Source organism: Rhagoletis zephyria, unplaced genomic scaffold (assembly GCF_001687245.7).
Source record: "Rhagoletis zephyria isolate East Lansing unplaced genomic scaffold, Rhagoletis_zephyria_1.1 Rzeph_scaffold_00038, whole genome shotgun sequence".
Lineage (NCBI taxonomy): Eukaryota > Metazoa > Arthropoda > Insecta > Diptera > Tephritidae > Rhagoletis > Rhagoletis zephyria.
Window position 1 is genome coordinate 595,770 of NW_016157122.1, and position 23,153 is coordinate 618,922.

The 23,153-nt window shown below is 37.7% G+C and overlaps 1 protein-coding gene and 1 long non-coding RNA gene across 11 annotated transcripts in view; one reads left to right on the forward strand and one right to left on the reverse strand.

The window, feature by feature from the left end:
* Mef2 (myocyte enhancer factor 2) overlaps window positions 1-23,153 on the reverse strand; it is a 152,518-nt gene that overhangs the window by 83,371 nt on the left and 45,994 nt on the right. The gene's annotated exons all lie outside the window — the stretch shown is intronic.
* On the forward strand, window positions 1,445-22,139 carry LOC108366169 (uncharacterized). Its single transcript, XR_001848055.1, has 3 exons — window positions 1,445-1,589; window positions 21,768-21,771; window positions 22,127-22,139. It is a non-coding gene; the product is annotated as an uncharacterized LOC108366169 (long non-coding RNA).

A 23,153-nucleotide genomic window follows, 5' to 3' on the forward strand; every position in this document is an offset into this window, starting at 1 on the left:
GTTCCGATTGCACAAAAAGCAAGAAATTTTCCCTAAGAAGAAACACTTTTATTTAAATTTTTTAAATTTTCCACTCACGAAAACTAATAAACCTTTGTATTTGTCCCAATGTATAAATGTGCGTACCTATACATACATATACTAAGTGCATATAGCCACTATTCACTATGTACATAAATCTCCAGCATGAAGTTGCTACAGATGCATTTGGCGCACCTATGGGTTCGTGAAGCTGTCTGAATGTCTAGGGATTCGGAGAACTTCACTGCCTAGCACGTTTTGTTGGGAACGTTTTGCCTCATTGCCACTTTTCTTCATTGCTCTGCACATCTCGCAACGTACATACATACGCACACACAATCGCTGCCAAAGAGCACCCACACCATCAACCGACAACAAAAACACATCCAACACAGTCCAACTACCAACCTCGTACTACATACATACGTATGTATATATAATGTAGTAGCTCATATTTTTTTCCTTCAACTTTATTGCTACCCTATGTACGTATGTATGTATGTACTGACACTTTGGTAGGTGGCAAATTACATGCTTCACGCACACACTGACACCAGCTGACTGGCAGAGTGACAGGCCCCAAACGGCCACTACTGAGCTACTTCAGGCACAAGGTGTCGCTGTTGCAGGCCAGGAGCAGCCGTGGGAGGGGGCAGGCGATAATGCAGCCCGGAGTTGCTATGGTTTTAGAATCCAGTAGCAACCTCCCACACGGAACAGACAGACAAAACTGGCCGTATGTTGTAGGTGCGCAATTAGTACGTATGTGTGTACATTACGGTGGTCCAAAAACGAATATGGGGGGAGGGCGGGGAGAAGTAAAGTCGGAATTTAAATGCTCTCGCCCCTAGGATTGTTCTATATGGCAAAATTATTTACCCCTATTTTTTTTTGTTTTGAAATCACAAAATATTTGGAGGTCGCTCTAAGCGCTCAAGGTGTTCTATGTAAAAACGCACTTTTCGTAGAAATGGTACAGAATTCTTGAAAGTCAATATTTTTCGATCAGAAAAATAGCCGTTTCTCTTCAGGAGACTCCCAATAATAATATTCAGTTATTTATTTAACCATTTTTTTATAGTAACTATATGTCATAGGTCCGCCAAAATCCCTAGGAAATGCAATGGGGGACCCATTCATGAAAAATCGCTAGTATTAAAAAATGAGAACCGGAGTTTTGCGATCGAAAAATATTGTTTTTGCCCCATATCAAATACATGAAAAGCTATGAGCGCTTTGAGCGACCTCTAAATATTTTTTCCGACTTTACTTTTTAGACCACCCTAGTGTACATACATATGCACATATATATCGTCGAAGTTTTTGCAAACCCGCCTTACTTGCGGCACTCAAATTTTACAGAATACCGAAAAAACGGTTTATTCTTTGAAGGCATTGGCTTGAGAGGCGGTATCTGCTCTAGCTAATATTTTACAAATCTGTTGTTTTAATAACGATTTAACGATTTTTATGCATAAATCATGATGCTTGGAGTTCAGGATTACCAAATCTCGTTTTTGCCATAACGGCGATTTAGGCGGTTTTGAAAAAACAGCGACGATATGTATGTTCACACATGAATGCGAAAGTGTCACTCACATCATTACAATCCGCTTTTCAGTTCAAAAGTGAAGGTTTTCAACAGAAAATGGAATATTTTTGTTGTTTTTTGTTTAAAATTTTTTCACTTTTCCACAGACACCTTCATATACGCGCATGTGTAGGTGTGTGAGTGTGTGAGTGAGTTTGTGCGTCCGTGTTAAAGGCAGCACCAATGGGCGACGCAGTAAGAACAAAAAACAACGCGAACTACTACATTCATACATCGATGATTATTGCCGACAGTTGTCATCGATAAATTTCACTTAATTTCTTGTCATTTTCTATGGGTCATATAGACTAAGTAAGTCTCCTTCGCAAAGATTTTGTTTTCGTTTTCTTGGTTCATTCAGTTTCTGTTTTCTGCTCCACAACAAATTTTGGTTGTCACAAGACGCCTACGTGTAGTCTGCCATTCAAAGGTGTGTGTGTGTGTGTGTGTGTATGTGTGTGTATGTACTTATGGTGGCATGCATGTGATTTTCTTTCAAAATTTACGATATGTTTTCTTAGGGCCAGTTTTTTAGTGCCAGTTTGAACTTAGATTACGTAAACTGCGTTCATATTTATTTAACATCTGGATGTCATTTGAGTGGCTAACTAGAGTTTAAACCAGCTATCGCGAGCGTTTAAACTACAGTCAGATTTGACCGCGCACTACAGAAGTGGCCCTTACCAGCATCTGAAGTATATATGTATGTATGTAGGACCCCAAGTGTGTGGCATAGGGGTAAGTCACAAAAGAGACAATCATGGGTTATAGGTTTTGAGTTTCTCCTAAGCTGCTGAAGTTCTTAAAGAAGTGGCCCTCCAGAAATTCGAGTCGCTTCCTCATTTCCCGGAATACCACTGTGTTTTGGGACCCAATAGAAGAATTTCAATATTTTTGTACGCATGTGTAGTTATCCATTATCGACCCAAGCGCCTTCATATAAATTTCACTCCCCACAGCGAAATCAAGTATGTATGTATAAAGCTAGGTCGATCATGATTACCAGCATGGACGCCATGTCACTTGCACATATGGACACATCACTACCCGAAATACTCTGCAGCAATCTGGAAGTGTATAGGTCTCTCTCAAAGACATTAAATATTAGGATCTCGTTATAGCTTAGAGCGATATTAAGTTCCCAGTCGCTTCTGTCGGGAAAGTCAAAGTCTAAGTCAACCTCCGCGATCCTTATTCACCCCCGATTCATTCCAGAATGGCGGGATAGTCAGCAGAACTCGGTTCAGAAGTGGTAAAGAAACGGGTCTCATAACACCGCATCTCGTCGAATGCACCTCCAATGCGACGAGCCTGGCACCGGCAGCACAAGGACGTCGCCCGGTTTACCGGCCTCGGGCTCGCCGAATCAGATGACAATACTGCCTAGGATGGTTGTACTCTGCTGAGACAACAACAACAATAACATTGAGAAAGAAGTTGGCACTGCCGCATTTTTGAATCGGAACTACTTAAAATAAACGAACCACATTTTATGTTTCTACACTTAACGGAGTGTTTGGAAATTTCCGATTAGCTGCAGGCAACAAGTAGCCTTGGCATCTCATTAGAATTGCCAAATATATTTTGAGGTCATTGTATACCCCCCAGCTCGTGAGATGTTGTTCGCGACAGGTGCTGCCAGTTGATCAACAGCGAAAAATAAATTATAATCATTTTTGGTCTGCTGGTTTTGATGGTTCTTAACATACATATATAATCAAATTCTACAATGTACACCTTTCAGACTCAGGATAGGCGGAAAATTCGATTGGAGTAAATACATTCAGCCTTATTTGTAAACAACAGAAAACATACTTATACCCTGTATGGGGTAGGCATTTACCCCCTCTCTTCGGCACTTTACGTTGTAGCACAGTTGTTTGCATTTTCTTGGTGTGCTGCCAAAATCTCAAATTGACTACATACGAGTACATTGTGTAAGACAAAACAATTAAGAGCAGCGAGTGACTCAAACGCCGACAGCCGACAGCCAACGCCGCTGAGTAAGTGGTCCGTCATTCAGTTGGCTGGCTGCTGGGCAACGTTGCGTAAAACTTTCGGTGCATTCTTTAACGCCTCACAAGCACATACTCGTCACACGTACATATGTATCTACTGACTGAATCATAGAGTGAATGGTAGGTAGGATAGCTTGTGGATCATCGAAGGTGGCAAACTCGGCAGAATAGCGACATCGCTTTGGATAATTGACAACACACACCAAAGTCGCACAAACAAAGTTAACAGCAACAACATTTTCTTTTTTTTTAGAATTTATTGGTAAAAATGAATTTAATGCGCCGCCGAAGGTTGTCAGCGGAAATAGGAAACTTATGAAATTTTAATGTGACTAATTCAACAGCAGCTACAATTTTAAGAACCTAATAAATTTCCTTTCACCATTTTTTGGCCACCCACACCCACACCCACACCTACATACTTAGGTGTCACGGATTAAAAGTCTGCATTTAGAATTTAACTCTAGACGAGGAAAATGTTGCTAAATTAAAACATGCAGATCCATCCACTATAATTCCCTGCGCTTAAATATGAAGGCGCACTTAGTTATATGCCCGTAAGTATGTATGTGAGTAGCTGTGTATGCTAACATCAAAATCGCTCCTGTTTGTTAATGAGACAGCAGCCGCTACTTTTTTTTGATTGACGATATGGATGAGTGATTGATTGATCGTCTGATTGATGGTCTGTAAAAGTTGTCAGTTTTCCAGGCGCATTTGATGTGTTTAGATTGTTGTCGAGGCTGTCATATTTTTTAGGTGTTTTATGGTCTGAGGCAATCGAAAGTGATACGACTTAGGAGAAAGAAAAGGCGATGAATTTGATGCTGGACTCAATACTTCTTAAAAAAAAGTTAACAGCATAAATTTAAAAACATTCCGGCTCAGCACTAGGGTACTGACATAGCACATCCAGTTCCGCGTGTTCGACTGCGACTGAAGTCTTAACTTATTGGGCTAAAATAGTATTTGTTTTTTTTTTTTTTCAGATGACAATAATGAATAAATCTCTCTTCGAACCAATTTCCAATGAAAAGCGCACCGTTTTCCATTAAGGCTCCATTGCAGTTTAGTGAATAGATATTTATGTAAATGCGGAATAGCTCAATTCCGCCTGAAAATATACGGTCTTTATTGACAGCCATTAATAAATTTATGATGAATGTCAGCCGCACTTTGCTCGACTCCAGAATTTGTAAAACTGACTGAGAAAAACATATCAGCGAGATGAATACCTAGCTATTTATGGACTTCAAGTCTATTTATGAAGGAACAAATCTGAACTAGACTTATGATTCGAAGTCTTAAAGTGTTCTTTTTTTTGTACGACGAGAGAGGACTTTACTTGGAGATCGCTTTCTTTTTCTTTTCATTGGAAGTGGTTTTTACATGGCGGGTCTTAAACCCAGCGCACAACCCGTTGCTGGGGTGATCTAAGCTATACATACATTCCAATAATGCACGTATGTAAGTGTCTTATCATACATTATTTAAATTTTGGTTGTATGGGTTTTCCTTCGTGGAATAAGAAGTGATGGAGCCACTAGCAAATGGGCAGCCAATTGGTTTTTTTTCACTTCCGCAACCACTTACATTCATAGTACTCCCAACGAAAGAATATCTCCAAAAATAGGCAACTATAAAAGCAATAGCACAATGCATCCGGAAATTCCATTGCATATTTGTTGTGTATGTAGAATTGTAATGGCCATACGACTTCAGTCACGAATGAATGTCTAAACCGAAGAAAACTCAGCAGCTCAAGTTGCTCCAGCCGTCAAAACAAAGCGAATTTGAGCGAATGTAAACAGAGAAAATGAAAATGTATTTAAAGGATTTCCGGTGCTTAGCTTAGGACCCGTGAAGACGCACCACCCCGATTGTTTATGTCTGTACATTTATGTACATACAATGTATGTATGAATGCATGTTGATGCACGCACGAACATGAAGCGGATGATTGAGTTTTATGTGACTTTGTGACTTGAGACAAGGGTGTTAACTAATGTGGCGGCCGTAGCTAATACAGTCAGTGCGCGGAGTAGGAGCTGGATCATCGCAGATGCAAGCAGATGAAAAGTGAAAATTTCGAATACGTAATCCTTTCACTCTGCCTACGCTTGGCGCTGTCAACCAGGCGGCTATGTAGAAAAATTGCGCTGCGAATCGTGTGGGGGTAGCTATAAGAAGACAAGATGACATACATACATAAATGCCTGTACCATACACATACATACGTACACATGTTACTATAAATTTGCGCTACATTCGCCTGTTTGTGAAATGCTTTGCCTTTGCCGCTTGTTTCCCAAAAAATCGCAAAAGAATTACTTAAGATATCTACGGAAAATGTTTCTTGTCCATCCGTGAAAATGTCCGACAGCAAAAAGACGACAGCGAATCGCGGGCGGATTATGGCGCAAGAACTCCACCAACAAATGATTTAGTAGATATGTGGATCTTTGGCATTCGAGAAGTGTATTCGTATATTTACAGGCAGCTGTTTATTAGAGCTCGGATAGGAGCCTTATGTTCCCCTGCTGTCTACTCCGCTGGGGACACAAGCCTGTGCGCCATTTTTACATGGCATTTTGTGGTTGCGTGCCGTGCCATCCATTAACCGTTAATGATTAACTCCAAAAGTTCTTTTCTTTGCGGCTACTGTGCGGCTCGGCTGAACGGTTGTGTTGTCGCTACAGTTTATTGTAGTTCTAGATCTTACTCGTAAATTTGTTGCTTGTAGCTGCATTGCTCGCATCTAATGCAAAGCTGAGTGCCGCTTTCCTGTTGTTTTTTTTTCAGACTTCAAAAATTTCGAATTTCTTCGGTTGGATGCGTGCCAGCGACGTATTGAATCGCGTGAAAAGACCAATTTCTTTCGAAAAAAATTTATTCTGAGTTTCACGTTTGCTTGGTTTTTCACTTTTATTTTGCGCGTTAAAAGTTGAGCATGCAAAGGGGGGAGAAAAGAGAGAAAGAATGTAGGTGAAAATGTAAAAAAAAAAAAATATTGAAAAATTCTCCTGGTGCGCTCGCTTAGCTTTGATAGAAAAAATATATACATGCTTGCATACGTACATATTTGCATTAACACTCGGGGTAATTCCACTGCCACTAAACTGTTGCAGTTCTGGGGAATTTAGAACCCCGAATAGTTTGGACTAGTTTGGTTTCCCCCCTAAGCAATCGGTCAATGAATATACGCATCCATAAACGTATCGATAGTTGGGCATTGGCCAAGAAAATGGCGACTCAATTCCTGCTCTTCTTCCTCTCGACAACTTATGCAGACGCCATCGTTGCACAGTGGTGCCAAACTGGAATTTCCTCTTCAATTTTGAAAAAAATCTATTCTCCTGTTGCTATAAGTGTATGTTACAAAATAAAAACTAGTTAAAAAAAAATGTAATAAAAATATCAAGAAAAAATGTCCTTATTCTTTATGATTAAAAAAAAAATTATAATAAATTAATAATAGATTGGCGCTTACACAATATGTAAATGTTTGGATGAGCTTCTCCTCGGATTTGTCGCGTGCGCCTTGATGGTGTCACACAAAGTGAAGAGAGCTACTGTTTTGCGGCGACTCCGAACGGCGGAAATACACTCGGAGGTTTGCCATTCATTGCCTGCCGAGAGGCGACTGCTATTAGAAAAAACCGGGCTCGACAAATCTTTTCTAAATCTCATCAGATTTCTATAACAAAAATAAAATCTGTTGAAAAATTAAGGCTCTGGACTATTTTGAACAGTAAGTTCCAGTTTGCCACTACTGTGCTTTGGAGCGTTGATGCACAGAGTGTCCTGTTATGACAAGAGTAATAGCTCTTTCTGCAGAAAACGCTAATTGTAGGCCTCGTTGTTATGCATTTCTGAGTCGTGTCTAGCCAACTCTTCTCACTACACCTTTAATCCATCGGTGTAAGTGAGTACGCCATTCTTTCCCGTCGTTAGGCTAGCGTTTCATCTGTTCTAAATTGAAAATCGAATACATATCCAAATGTGTTCTGTGCCGGAATATACTTAAGTCAGCCTTGTTTCCGCTGTGCCTGCTTTTCCACAAATTTCAATCAACTTAGATGAAGAGCGCCCTCTTGTGGCTGCATCCTTTCGGGTAATTTCTGACTGCTACTTTTCTCCAGTGATTACCACCAGACTAGAGCTCAATAAGTTATGATTGGCCTGTGGTGTTCACACCGGTAATTACGTGTGGTGACTATTCCCAGTTTTTCTCGAATGCCCTTTTGCAGGCATAGTATGCCATACATACCACTAGCCGTTTCGTTTCTTTCTCCTTATACGGATTATTCTCTACATTCAAAGATGTTTCAAAGATACTCACCACTTCATGGAGAGCGCTGTCTATCGATTAATGCATACAGTTTATGTACAGTAACTACTTAAGCAATAATCGTGAGGCCAACGATTATGTTGGTCATCTGAAGGAGAGATGGGCGCGGGATAGCGGAACACGCAGGACCCGCGGTAAACATTTACGGGCGGGACGAGCTAAATACCCAACTTCCGGAAATTCCGAAAATCTTTCTTTAAAATGTTGTATGCAACTGGAAGTTGTCAGATCTTTCAGTACAACAAAAGTATTCGATAAAAAGATATACATATATATACGGGACCCCCAGTACATTTCTGGAAGACGTCAAATCAGTGGGATCGGGATTGACTATTTAGCCCGCCGCCTATCCCTGAAATTTGTAGTTATGTATATGTATTACCTCCTGTTCTTAATTTTTTTTTTTGTTTTATAATACACAAGTACATACTTTAAAAATAATTTGAAAATTATTGTAAATTTAATTACCCACTCACTTCTCATGCATCTCCTTTCCGCCCAAATCATCTGCAAATTTCGTAACAAACTCACTGAAACTCATTTTCAAATATCCTTCACTTTTTCTCAATTCACTTTACTCCATAATTTATGTAAATATTTTATTTTTGAAATTAACAATTGGATTTTTCAATTTCGTCCTCTCAGCGACATCTGAATGCCAAATGGGAAAACTCACTTTCAAATCAACACCACCGTGCGCCATCTGGCGCATATTTTTCATGCATTTATCAGTGATCTTGCAAAGTGCAAAACTTAACAGCAGATGCCGCATTAACTGGGGGCATTTTTCTAAGAACTTTCCTCATTCTTCTCTGAATGAGTGGGAAATTTCGTGTTATTTTGGGAATTGTTATTTTTGAATTTTCACGTATGCGCGCCACATTTGCTCTCTCGCATTTTTTTCTCATTGCCGCGCGTTTAAATTTATTTTTGACGCACCCGCACACACAGCTTTTTTACATACCCACAAAGGCATTCGAATTTCCATACATACAAATGTACATATGTATGTATATCGACGCTTTTTCGCACATTTACTATTTGTTGACATTCCCATCGGACTGAAAAAAAAAATTCACTGCAAAGGGCCGAAAATGCTCCTGCGCTTTCACTGATAACAACGCTCTATGGATGGTATACGACCCGCGCGGCTATAATTGACATTGGCTCCGCAATTTCTGTATCAGCTGACAACACTCTCACACAATATGCTCGCACGCTCAGCCGGACGCCAACGGAAACACATGTCCTTCGAGGGTATTTTTAAATTAACATAAATAAACAATTGACTTTTTTCTCACTTTTTTCGACTTTTTTTTTTCCTTTACTACAGTGACGAGCACTGCAGATCACTCACACTCACACACAGCTGGGCTAGGAAGAGAGCTGCTTTAAAAATATTCACAAATATTTTTGCAATGATTTTTTCCAGCGCGATCGATCTTGACACCCAGAACACTCACTCCCGTATCCAGAACTGATCGCAACGCAGCAAATGGGGGACGATGCGCTGATACGTTTGTGTGTAGCTACTTGAGTCCAAAATAAATTTAGCGGTTATTTTTAAGAAAGCGCGCAGTAATAATGAAAAATCATTGTTTCGAAAGCATTTTTCCACCGATCCACCGAGCACTGAGCTGGCAAAATCGCACATCGTCGGAAATCAAGTGAAAAATTATAAATAAACCGTTTTTTCGAATAAGCTATTTTAAAAAAAGAATTTTCACTCGCACTCGCCTTCTTCGCCAACTCAAAGCGATCTGCGATCTGCGATCCGCGAACCGCGAACCACCAACCAACCAACCGCCCGTCGATCGTGCCGCCGGCGGCCGCCTTGCAGTGCTATTGCTGTTGCCACAGAGTGTTGCCTGACGCCTGTGCTGCGGCTGCTGCTCTTGATGCTCTTGGTGTTGCCGATCCTCTTCCTACAGCCGGTGGTACTGCTACTGGTGCTGCTGTTAATCGTGGTGGTGGTGGTGGTGGTGGTGGTGTTGGCGGTGGTGCACCTGCTGCTTTAGCGGTTGTTTCTTCTTCTTCGACTTCTATTTATTGCCGCGCCTTGTTATTGTTGCCAGCCAACAACGAACAGCGACCGCTTGTTCTTGTAAACGCTTAGCAGCCATTTCGGGTTTAAAATTAGAGGTAACCCCAAAATAAATACCAACCAAATCACCTCTCTAAAACCACCTTTAGACAGATACTAACCAACCAACTCATCGTCCGTCTGTCTCTATTCGAATAATATGTAAATGTACTTTTTTCTGCTATTTATATATCGGATGTGGTAAATTGGCAAATGTATACAAAATTCTGAACGGCATGTGGAAAATCGATGTGAAATTTTTGAAAACAAAACTCTTGGCGCTGAGCGGGATTTATGCCGCTGCTGTTCATTCGAAGAGGATATCGCCAACCGGGAAGCGGACGGAGTTTGGACTATGATTTTTATAAGATTGCGCAGGGCAAGAAACCGCGAATCAATATTTGGCACATTTGTGACCTAGCGTCTGGCTGAGCTTCTGCTCCGATTTGTGACCTGCGTTTCAAACTGGAGTTATTGTAATAATTTTTTTTTTTTTTAATTTTAGCACTCCATAAACTAAGGAGTTGTCCACTCAAAGTTAGATACTTTAGATTTTTGTTACCTTTTTTACGTTTTAAAATCAAGTTCTAAGTAAATTTTTTGACTGAGTTTAAAGTAGTCAAACTGTCTAATAATTTACGATTCATAATTCAAGTGTTTGGTAAGAAAAATATATAATAGAACTCATCTGCTTTTAATAAAGTTGTGTTATATATTAAATTTTGTGAGTGCTTAATCTATATTATGAGTTATTTCTAAGCAGTCTTGGTCTTGTCCCACCCGTGACAAAAAAAGGTAAAAGTTGTTATATTTAATTACAAAAGTTGAGGTTGTGTTTCGTGTGTGTTACATAATGTTAGAAATTCATTGCAAATATCTACCGCGATTGCATTGTCGTTTCCACGTTGTTAGATAAGAATAATACAATAGAGAAGCATGTCCCACCCGTGACAGCTATGTATCGGACAGTTGTCAGAGGTAGGTTTACAGGGCTGATAATCTTTATTTGTTTGTTGAGGTGGACGCAGGAGAGGAGAGGGGATGCGCGGACTCGTCCATTATCTACATATATACCCTTGTGGTCAGCTGATTAAGTTAAGTTACATTTTGACCAGTTTGTGGTTTTTTATTTTGTTAATCTAATGTTTATAGTTTTTTTTTTTTTTCTAAATGTCTAGCACATTACCTAACCAGAACCACATAAATCCACATTTCAAACTTCTTACAAAAATTATAAAAATTCAACAAACTTTAACAAAAATTTTAAACTTTTTGTTTAGGATTTTTAGGTATGCAGTTTTGTAGTCCATTAAATTTAAGTACGTAAAAGTGAAAATTTCTAGACGCTAGGAAATCGCTTTAATTTTTAATAATTATTTTGGCTGACGGTGCTAAGCATTTTCTTCTATATAAAAGGCACCATCCTAAGATAAAACGTGAGTGAATTTAACCCCTACTTGGCTTCTTATATTTTTTAATAGCTAATCTTTATATATGGACCACACTAAAGGCTCCTTTTCATATAAAAATTTGTACGTGTCCTTCCCGTGACAAACGTTGTCGCACCCGTGACAGAGGAAGTTCGGATTTTTTGTATAATAAAGCCAACATTTGTTTATAGTTTTTGCTTTGTTTGTGTTCCTGGTTCTAGGTTTTATTATAAGACATCAAGTTCACACAGAAAAGTGAATTAAATGCGCAGAGTTTCCGTAAAATATATCTGCTCCAAAAAGCAGGTTCTTTTTTTTTGTCCCACCCATGACAGAAGAAATAAATCAGATTTTTCCCATATAAAATTAAGCTGGAATTTTTTTTCGCATTTTGTAATAACTCTGATAATAGTCAATTAGGTGCAGCTTTATCAAAATGTAGAATTGTTCTGTACTTTTTACTTAAATTTAAACAAGAAATACAATTTTTTCTGTACAAATGTCCAACTCAACAATGGAACAATGCTGAGTTATGTTTAGGCCTGGACTAAATTGAAATAAATTACTGCTGAACAATATAAAACCGATTACGTAAAATGTACATATCTCACATATAAAAAATAGTCCATTTTGAAAGACCAAATAAAATTTAGGTTTTAAAGGACGTGAACTAAAAACTCCTTCATGCACAAAATTCCGCTCGCATCGCACACGAACGACATCAATTTGTCACGATTCGCATGGCACCGGTCGGCCGCCACCAATCACTCACAGCTGTACGTGTGAGAAGACGCGCTCATTCCGCACTCGTTCATCACTCATCGCTTTGGGAGCCTTCAAATTCGCCCGATCACCGAACACCGACAGGCACCTCTGCCTTTGCTTTCAACGAATGCCGCCAAGCCAACTCGCTTCCTGAGTTATTGCGCTTGCTAATCGCGCCGATCGCGCGGACACTCTGTGACATTTTTTGCAGCCAACCGAATGCTGAGAGCACTTTTCGCCTTGCCGGCACAGCAATTCGCTTCGTGTACGAGTGCATAGTGGGTAGCAAATGCTCGAAATAAATCGGCAAATATTGTATTTTTAAAATTAAGAGTAAGCAATGAAGGAAGGCTGGCATTGTTGTTCGCTTGATCCGGCGATAGGGAAATGAAATGAAAAGGTGGTTCAAAACATAATTTTGAAATAAAGAAATTATTTGTAATGCTACAACAACAATTTGCAATTGCCTCAAGTTGCAATTATACATACATACATACATACATACATCCGTATGTGGATATTTTCATCGCCAGCATTCTTGCATGATCGAAGTTGAAAAGTCCCCGTACTCCCCTCAACATCCTGGGGCAGTCAACATACATACATATGTACATATTTATGCATTTATGATGGTCGTAAGTGTATACGTAAATATATACCGCCTTCGCTTTGCAAAGTGTTTACAAATGAGCAGATTTCTCGACGCACTTAAATGCGTGCATGCATATATATGTACATTAGAGTGGTCCAAAAATACATGTGCACGTTGGATTTTTTTTTTTTTAACCACCTAGAATTGTTATATACCAAAAAATATACGCCTATTTTTTATTTTGAAATCAAAAAATATTTTGAGGTCGCTCAAAACACTCAAAATTTTCCATGTATTTTATATGGGAAAAAACCACTTTTCATAGAAATGGTATGGAATTGTTCAAATTATTTATTTAGACATTTTTTTCGTAGTAACCATATTTTATAGGTTTGTCAAAACCCCCAGAGAAGGCCAGAAAATGCAATGGAGGATAAATAAAAAATCTTTAGTATTAAAAAATGGTTAAATAAACTATCGGGTGTTGTTATTGGAAGTCTCCTGAAGGGAACCAGAGTTTCTTAATCGAAAAATATTGATTTTCAAGAATTTCATACCATTTCTACGAAAAGTTGTTTTTCCCCGTATAAAATACATAGAAAACTTTGAGCGCTTTGAGCGACCTCTAAATATTTCTTGATTTCCAAATAGAAAATAGCATTAAAATTCCGACTTTACTAATTTTGGACCAGCCTAATGTGCATACATACATACATACACTACATAGCCGACTGGCACGGCTCCGAGCAAATCACTTTGAGTGGCTGGTTCGGTTGTGGCAAGGATTTTATTTTTGGCTCATTACGAGTACCGTTTAAAAATATTCGCGCAACAAAATATTTGTTGCTGTTGCAAATAAATATTTCGAGGGGAACTTTAAAAAAGACGAAAAGAAAAATAAAAACTCGAACGCAAGTGGGAAGAAGGATACAGAAAACTTGAAACACAACAAATAAAATAAAGTTAATTAAATAAAAAATAAAACCACGGCATTTGTTTTTAAACAAGACTTAGTAAAGCCCACCTAATGTGTCCAAGATTTTTAGCACAGTATTTCTCTCTCCCTCCCTCACTTTATCACTGATCTCTACACCAAAGATATTGCCAGGATTTTGATAATAAACAGATTTCTTGCGGCTAGCTGGCCTTCTAGCGAGCAAAATTAAAAATAACTCCTAGTTAAGTGAATTCTGTACGTTCAAGAATTCTTTTAAGTAAAAAGACACACACACAAATGTATGCACATTAGAGTGCATCACTTTCCATAAGAAAAAATGGCACGGGTTTTCCATCGGAATCATAAAATTTATTTTATTTTAGATTTAAGTGAGCTGGACCGATTAGAAAATACCTCCGAGTATTTTAGCGCGAGACTTAAAATAAAAAAAAAAAATTTTTTAATTTCGGTGGAAAAACCGCAACTCTTTTGGGGAGGCACCCAAATGTACATATGTACATGCATACATAAGTATGTAGATATGTATGTATATATAGCATTTCATATTGATGTATCCAATGTGCTAAAATTAAGTTGTTCGAATAAATAAAAATGCGCACGCAGTGGAATGATGTTGGAACATCAAGTCAATAGCCGCTTTCAGTTAAGGTGTAATGGTATTTTTGTGCGATTCCACCACCGCATATTAATAAACATAATGCATACATACATATGTATGTATATGTACATTTGTGTGTTTGTATCCATAAGTAGAATCGTTGACTAGTCCGCAACTAGTTTTAACTATCTAATTTTAATATAATATTGAGTCGAGTTGAAACGAAAATATAAACGCCATTTACCATCTTCAAATATAAATGCTGCCGACTTGCCATGAATCCTGAAAAAAAAAACGGAGCTCATCTGAAGATATTAAGTGTTTAATACCCAGCTTCACGCGAAGGGCGGCGTCCCACGTGTGCTCTCTAGCAGGGTTAAGTACTCGAACGGGATTTGAGGTCATCTCTCCTTTTCCTAAGAACTTCATTTTGTTTTTCTGCCCTTACCCTTCCCAGAAAATGTTTATCGGTACATTAGGAATGTATTCCAAATAAATAAATGTAAAATATGTTTGATTTTACGATCGCCCCTATTAAAGTATCCGTTTTCGCCTACTTATCCTTGTCTAGCTCACGCATTTCATCATAGCTTCAAAGGTCAGCGAATGTGAACACAAATTTTCTCAGCGATTGGCCTTATTTTACAAGGGAATATGAAAAGAGGGTAGGTAGGCCAATCAAAAGGCGAGATTTTTGGTAGAAACGAAAGCACCGTAAGTGGCGGATCTTCTACCTAACCTTAAACTATAGAGAATCTATTTTCAAATTTTTTATGAGGAAAATTTAAGAAGTCCTGAATGGAATGTGCTTGTTGGCTTCGGCATACCTAAAGTCTTGCTATCTTTAAGCAAAAGCTCTTAAATCATCTATGAATGTGGGCATTTAAGTTGAAAGAAAGTGAAATAATAAAAAATAGCAAAAAAACACAAAATAAAACAAAAGTTAAGCCGAGCGAGCAGCTGCCTTCCAGACCACGTCATTTGTCTAGTACACGTTCGCATACGCCTTCGAAACCCAAACAAAGGAATAGAAGAAATTCATTCTCATTGAATTGCGAGAGAAGATGCTACTCAAGATGAAAAGTACACAAATAAAGCAAGGTATCAACAGGATGAGCTGCTGCACATTTGCACACACATGTATGTATGTATGTATGTATGGGTATGTATGTACATGCATGCAGAGTTGAGCAAATAAATGAGTGGGTAAGGGTAAGTGAAGTGCCTCAGCATGTGAACGCTTGGCGAGCTGCGAGTGAGGTAAATAAACAGGATAAGCGTGCCTGAAGTTGAGTGAACTGTGAGATGACGCTTTTGGGTGGATCAGCATAGCAAAGACTATTGGATTACGTACGCCAGTAGGCACGTTGTCTTGGCACGTGACACAGTGCAAACAAACCGAAAATGCAACATGAAACGTTTAATTATGCGCCTACTCATACATGTGTACCTTCGTAAATAAGTACATAGGATGTATGTATGTATGTACATTAGGGTGGTCCAAAGTAAAGTCGGACTTTTAATGCTCTCACCCCCGAGGATTGTTCTATATCAAGGCATATCAAACAGGTAGCAGCAGTAGAGTATTGATTTTTTTCTTCTAAATCAAATATTGCCATGCGAAATACAAAAAAATAAAAAATTTAAATTGGGAAAAATTAAAATTGTTGGAACTTTCTTTCCTAGTAAATTTATTTCGCATTTTCGAGCCAAATAATGTGAAAAAATCAAATCAGCTGCTCTACTGCTCTACCTTTTCAATATGCCTTGGTTCTATATCGAAAATAGTAATCGCCATATTTTTTTATTTTGAAATCAAAAAATATTTAGAGGTCACTCAAAGCGATCAAAGTTTTTCATGTATTTCATGTATGGGGAAAAACAAATCAATATTTTTCGATCGGAAAACTCAGCTTCTCTTCAGGAGACTTTCAATAGTAATACCCAATTGTTTATTTAAGAATTTTTTAATACTAGCAATTTGTTATTGGTCCCCTCATTGCATTTTTCGAGGTTTTTGGGGTTTTTTGGCGGACCTATAAATTATAGTTGCGATGAAAAAACGGTTAAATAAACAATTGGGTATTATTAGTGGGAATCTGCCGCAGGGAAACAGAATTTTCCGATCGACAAATATTGAGCTTTAAGAATTCTACACCATTTCTACGAAAAGTTGCTTTTTTTCCATATAAAATGCATGAAAAACTTTTAGCGCTTTGCGCGACCTCTAAATTTTTTTGATTTCAAAATAAAAAAATAGGCGTATATTTTTGTTCGGTATAGAAGAATCTTAGGGGGTGAGAGCATAAAAATTCTGGCTTACGTTTGGACATACATTTTTGGACCACCCTAATGTACATTCGTTAATAAAGTTTTTAGTATTATCTTTCTGGCTAGTAAATATAACTTAAGACCAGAAGTACCTAACGGAACTCCATCAGAGAGCTAGCTTCCCCGTAGTATCAATGATTCAATTGACATCCAAAACTTATTATAAAAAAAAAACTCTGAAATCCACTGAAAACGAGTCGTAAAACGGTCTAACAATACAATAGACCTCCGCCCTCGGAACCGTTTATGAGGCAAATAATCGATACTCTTTTTTCCAGCCCAAGAGCCTCTGCGGTTCCAAGTAGCGGCAGACGCCAGCGGTACTCAGGTGCCAGAAGTTACAGTTGAAGAGGTTCGCGATGCCTGTGCTAACCTTAGTCGGAATAAGTCCCCGGGGCCGATGCAATCCCGTGATAGAGGCGCCAGGGCGATACCCAGAAAGTTTCGACGTTTATGGATGGGCGTTTTTGACAAACGTTGGAAGGTCCAACGCCTGGTTTTACTGCCTAAGCCCAATAAGCCTCTGGGCGACCTCGCTGCTTTGCGCCCGAATTTCATGCTTGATACCCGAAAAAAATGTCACCTTCTTATAAGGCTATAATCAATTGCGTTTTCTTAAAATTTCGGACCTTTTACATAAATTTAATTGAATAAATCGAGTAAAAGGTCTAAAATTTTAAGAAAAAGCAATTGCTTAGTTTTTATTCATAAGGCCCATTGATTCGACGACGAGTGATCGTGCATCAAATCAGTTTGGCTTCCGGAAAGGACGCTCTACTATCGATGGAGTACGTCTGGTAAAAGCGATGTAAAGGCGGTACAATTGAATACTGCCTCGTCGTCAACCTAGATGTCAAAAATAATTCCCGAATTCGAAAATCTGGTAAAAAATAGTCTAGAAGTTTGCAGCTTTTTCTGTGACAGAATCATTTTGAGTGAGACAATCGGGCAAATCGGGCGTAATAAGGCATAAGGACTCAGGTGTAGTACCTCAGGCATCGGTTCTAGGCCTACTGCTAGGGAACGCCATGGGTCGGAGGTGTTACTCATCAGTGGCCGTAATGAAAGAGAGGAGGTGAAGGTCAGCTTCAGGGGGTATACGATACATTAGAAGCCATCGATTAAATACCTGGGCATTCAACTCGACGCTAAATTGAAGCTCAATGCACCACAAGCATTACATTCGCGAGAAGGCTGCCAAAACAAACTGCGCGTTCGCCGGGATAATGGTACATCAAGCGTGCATCTGTCTTTGCCAATTCTGCTGGTAGACCACCTGTGGAATAGTGTAATTATTTTCTTACCGCAGGCGCATATGTATGTTGTCCCTTTCACGTCAAAAAAAATAAACGTTTCGCGTCCTTGGCGGATTCCTTCTAACTTAGACATCGAAGTTTGACTTAAACATTTTTTTTTTTTACGTTACTCGGACCAGGGCTCAGGGCTCTCAAACGACTCAGCTATAGCGTCATATGTATGTATGTACGATATATTTTAAAAAGGGGTTTCCGTCATCCCTTGTCAAATTTCGTTTAGAGACAAATCGGTTTCGACAATGTGCCATCTTCAGTTTTATTTTCGAACGAATATAAATCCAACAATTTTTTTTGAGCTTGAGGCCGTTTCTAATGAAAAATGTTGTGGAAAAACAACAAAAATTTACACATGGTAGAAGTTATATGTAGTTGCTATTGCTATTTCGGAGATGCCCACATCTCCTCATTTGACTACTACATCGAGTTCACTGCGATTTAAATTCGCAACTCCGGCGTTCAAAGCCAGTGGTCATACCCTCTGTAAATTGTCGTTCCTTTTTCCACTTTTTCATTTGATCAACCCAACTACAATCAAGGACAACGATTTTGTTGCTTTTAGACTGGATCATGAGGTTGTTGTTGGTTTTTGTTAATATTCTATTTTTTTTAGAATGTTTAACACATAACAATTATATTCAACAATTCAACAACAAAAAATTTGGACTCAAACGGTTTTTGTAAAAAGTTTAAAATTTTATCTTGCATGGTTTTTGTTCGAAAATGAGCTATGCTTTTGTAAAAAATTAAGAAAATAAATTAATAAAATAAGTTTAAATAAACTTATTAAAATATCGCGTCCCTCTTAATTTTTCCACCACTGTACATATAACCAGAGCAACGTTTTAGGAGACCCAAAATTACAAATAATTTCCAACAGTTTTCGGCTACCAAAAAATTAAGTGTTACGTAATTATTTTTAATATGTGGAAAAGTATGGAAGTGTTGAAAACTAGAATTCAAATCCTCATTTTAAAAACTACGCGTATTCTTCGGCACCCTTTAAACAGTTCCGAAGCCATTTTATATATCAATTTAAAACATTGTGCTGCAACATTTCACATTTTTTTGACTTAGGCCCTTTTGCATTGATGACGGTATCTATTGTCCACTTGCTAAGTGCGCTATGTAAATATTTTTCAATTTTTAGTTTTTTTGTGGATAACGTTCCAGTATTTAAAGTAGTTTCATGTCGACTAACAACACAGTGCAAAAAAAAGTAACATATTTATAAACTTTCAAAAGTCGTATAGACTGTTAATGTTATGTTATGTTATGCTGTGTTATGGTATGTTATGTTAAGTTATGTTATGTTATGTTATGTTATGTTATGTTATGTTAAAATTTTATTAGGCTCTTATTTACTTATTATTATTATTTTACTTGTTGTCGTAGTGGTTTTTTTTTATTTAATTTATAGCTACATATATGCATACATACATACATGTTTGTGGACGTATATGTTTGTATGTGCGTGAGCGTGTATGAGTGTGTGTGTGTGACCGATTTCGTCGTTATTATAATAAGCGTAATTAATTAATTGCACAGATTCAGTGAATTATGAAGGAATTAAGGCCAACCAACTCAACTCAAACCAACTGAACTCAGAGCAATGCTAAGCAGAGCTAAACGCTCAAATCTCGAGCGAAGGATAAGCGAACAAAAGATGTGTAGCCGCCATACGACTATGGATGGGTGTGTGTGTGTGTGTGTGTGTGTGGGTGCGAGCCCGATAAACAACCATGTGCACTGGCCGGGGGTGTGTGTTGCCCTAGCAACGCGCATCCTACCTGTGCAACAGCACAAAATAGCTACAACAACATCTAATTAAAATCACCAATTTAGTAGAAAAAATACAGCTGCTGTGTAGGAGGTCAGTATTAAATCCTGTTCGTAGAGCTTCTGTGTGCAGACAAAAGCTTTCAACAGCGTGTAGGTGTGTGGCCCACCGAGCTACAACAACGACACTGACGCGGGCGATGGAGAATAATTCGCCTACAGGTGGCTCCAGCTATACACAAAGCTACTCAATAAATATATCGCTTGAGTGCTTTGAAGGAGCAATCTCGGTCGGTCGGTCGCTTTAGGAAAGCGTAAAAATTATTGGAGTTGATAAGTTTAATGAGCTGGAAAATGTATCGTACATATATACATATGTATGCATGTATACGGGCTGTAAGTCGCAACTGTCTACGTGTTTACACCTACATAACCCTCCGGATGTCCTCGCTTGCTTGCTTCACACACACTTTGATACTTCACTTTCATTTTCATTTCGCACTACTGAACTGGAATTTTTGCGAATTACCGTTAACAAAGTAGGGACATTAATTCACTTAAGTTGGAGATGAAGCCTGTTTATTTCGCCACCCTCCAACTATTTATTCAATAAAAGCACTCGCCGGGTGCATAAAATGCGACCTCATTAACTGGACCGCAGCGCAATCGATCCCCGTTGTATAGTTGCCCAAGCGGTTTCTCAAACACTTTCCATATGTACATACATATCGCACACCGTCTTCAAAAGAGTCACAACTCAAAATTTGGCATTTTTGAGATGATGCGCTAAAAATGCATACAGAGCTTTTATTTATCTTTCAGCAAAAGCTGGTGCAAATTTTTGTTATAATTTAAAAAAAAAAACCTAAGGTAAAATCGCCCTTGCCCACATGATTATCACGTGCTAAGAAATTATTATTAAGAATTATTTTGAGTTGTGACTCTTTTGCGATATGAACACATACAGTCAGTCAATAAAGTTTAGGTACAGCGAATTTTTTACAATACGGGCAACTATTTTTTAAATATTTTATTTTTCACAAATTTTTTATAAAAATATAGTTAATTCTACAACAAAAACCCCAAAAAGAAAAGTTCCAAACCTTGTGCAAAATTAAAGAAAATTCTGCAAAATTTCATTCAAATATTGCACTTTTTATTTACGCTCTCTAGAAAAATTAGAGTATGCAGTTTTTTAGCCCATTCAATTTTAGTGTAATAAAGTGCAAGTATGAGGAAGCTAGGACTTACCATTGATTTTTGGGAAATTTTTTTGTTGAAGGTGTCGCACATTTTTTCCATATAAAAAAATTATCAAACACTATTTTTGTTATACTAAAATTTAATGGGCTAAAAAACTGCATACCCAACTTCTTTCTAGAGAGCGTAAATAAAAAGTGCAATATTTGAATGAAATTTTGCGGAATTTTCTTTAATTTTGCACAAGGTTCGGAACCCTGATTTTTGGGTTTTTTGTTGTAGAATTGACCATATTTTTATAAAAAATTATAGAAAAATAAAATATTTAAAAAATAGTTGCCCGTATTGTAAAAAATTCGCTGTACCTAAACTTTATTGACTGACTGTACATACCTGTACATATCTATGTATATGCAAAAACAGTCCAGCCACAAGTAGGTACATACATACATAAGTGTGTAAATCTTTCTTTGAGTATCCTTAAATGCGCTTTGTTGCTTTTGTTGCTGTTAATTGCATCGACAAGTTTCATTGAACAATAAAATTGTTTGCGTTTACTTATTATCTACATATTTATTATTTATGTATGAAATATTAATTAAACAAAGCTTTACAAATTACCGTTATGACAATCAAACTTACAAAGCTAACACAAATGTTTACTTGCGTAATATATATATATATATATATATATATATGTATGTACATACATAGTAAGTACAAAGGTAGTTGGCTAGGTATGTCACAAATGTGTTTGAAGTACCTACCACAACAACAACAAAAGACGCGCTCAAGCCTACGCAATTACAAAAACAAACAAAAAATGCGGACTGCTGGATAATGAAAGCATTGCTTTTGTGTGCAGTCAAGTGTAAACTCCCTCTACGCTCATAAATAAATTCATAAACCCATTGAAGTACATAACTTCAGGCGGAAAAGAGTTTTCAGGTCATAAGGAATTAAATCTAGGTGAATAGTTTTTAAAGCTGAGAAAGCTGAGAAAGCATCACTTCACACTTTACGGGCATTTAGGTACTCAAAAACGAATAAACTTGCATATATATGTATGTACATTAGAATGGGTCATGAGAATAAGTTTTATGTAATTACCGCCCATAGTTTTGAAACTTGGAGAGGTGTGAAAACGAAATATTTGGTTATTACATATTTTTCTACGTTTTCTACACAAAATCGAGGAGTCTGCAGTTTAGCGGCGCCTCCAAACGCTAAATGTTTTTTTTTTAAGTGAAAGCGGCGGTTGGTTGGTTGGGAGTAAATTGGCTAATTCAGCGGAAATTGCACACGGATCTGGTTGGGACGGAAATGGTGCAACGGAAGTGATGCAACGGAAATGGTGCAACGGAAATTATTGGGGCTGAAACAAGTACTTCTTGTGTATATGCATATGGTATTAATTTAACAAAAATTTGCTAACAAAAGGTTAACGAATAACACTTAGAAAAAGACCAATACAAGAATGAAAGTAAAGGTGACTACGTACATAAATGAAGAATAGGATAAAGGCAAAGGTAAAAATAACAACAAAAACAAAGATGCGTAAAGATAAAGGAAAAAATGAAGACCTAGGTAATTCTAAACACTTTACTTATATATATACGAACAAATGTGAAGGGGAATATGTAGCTGAAAAAAACGATGACCATAGAAGTAAAGACAAAGAGGATATTTATCGATTTTGTTATCGATATTTATCGATTTTGTTATCGATATTTATCGATATTTATCGATTTTGTTATCGATATAAATCAATTTTGTTACCGATATTTATCGATTTTGTTATCGATATTTTTATCGATTTTCTAATCGATTGAACATGAACATGAATGTTATTAAAACGAACAGTGGTAGAGGTAGGGATCTTGACATTGATAGAAAAAAAGCGAAAATATATAACCTTAAGCAAAAGCAGATGTATGTATGTATGTATAGATAGATAAGTAACGTAAGTTTCACTTCTACAGTGTGGCCCAGGCGCACTTACTTTTTTTATACCCGAGCGCACTTGTGCACAAGGGTATTATAACTTTGTTCACATAACGGTTGTTTGTAACAGGCAAAACGAATCGAGATAGATATAGACAAATGTATACATAAATGATCAG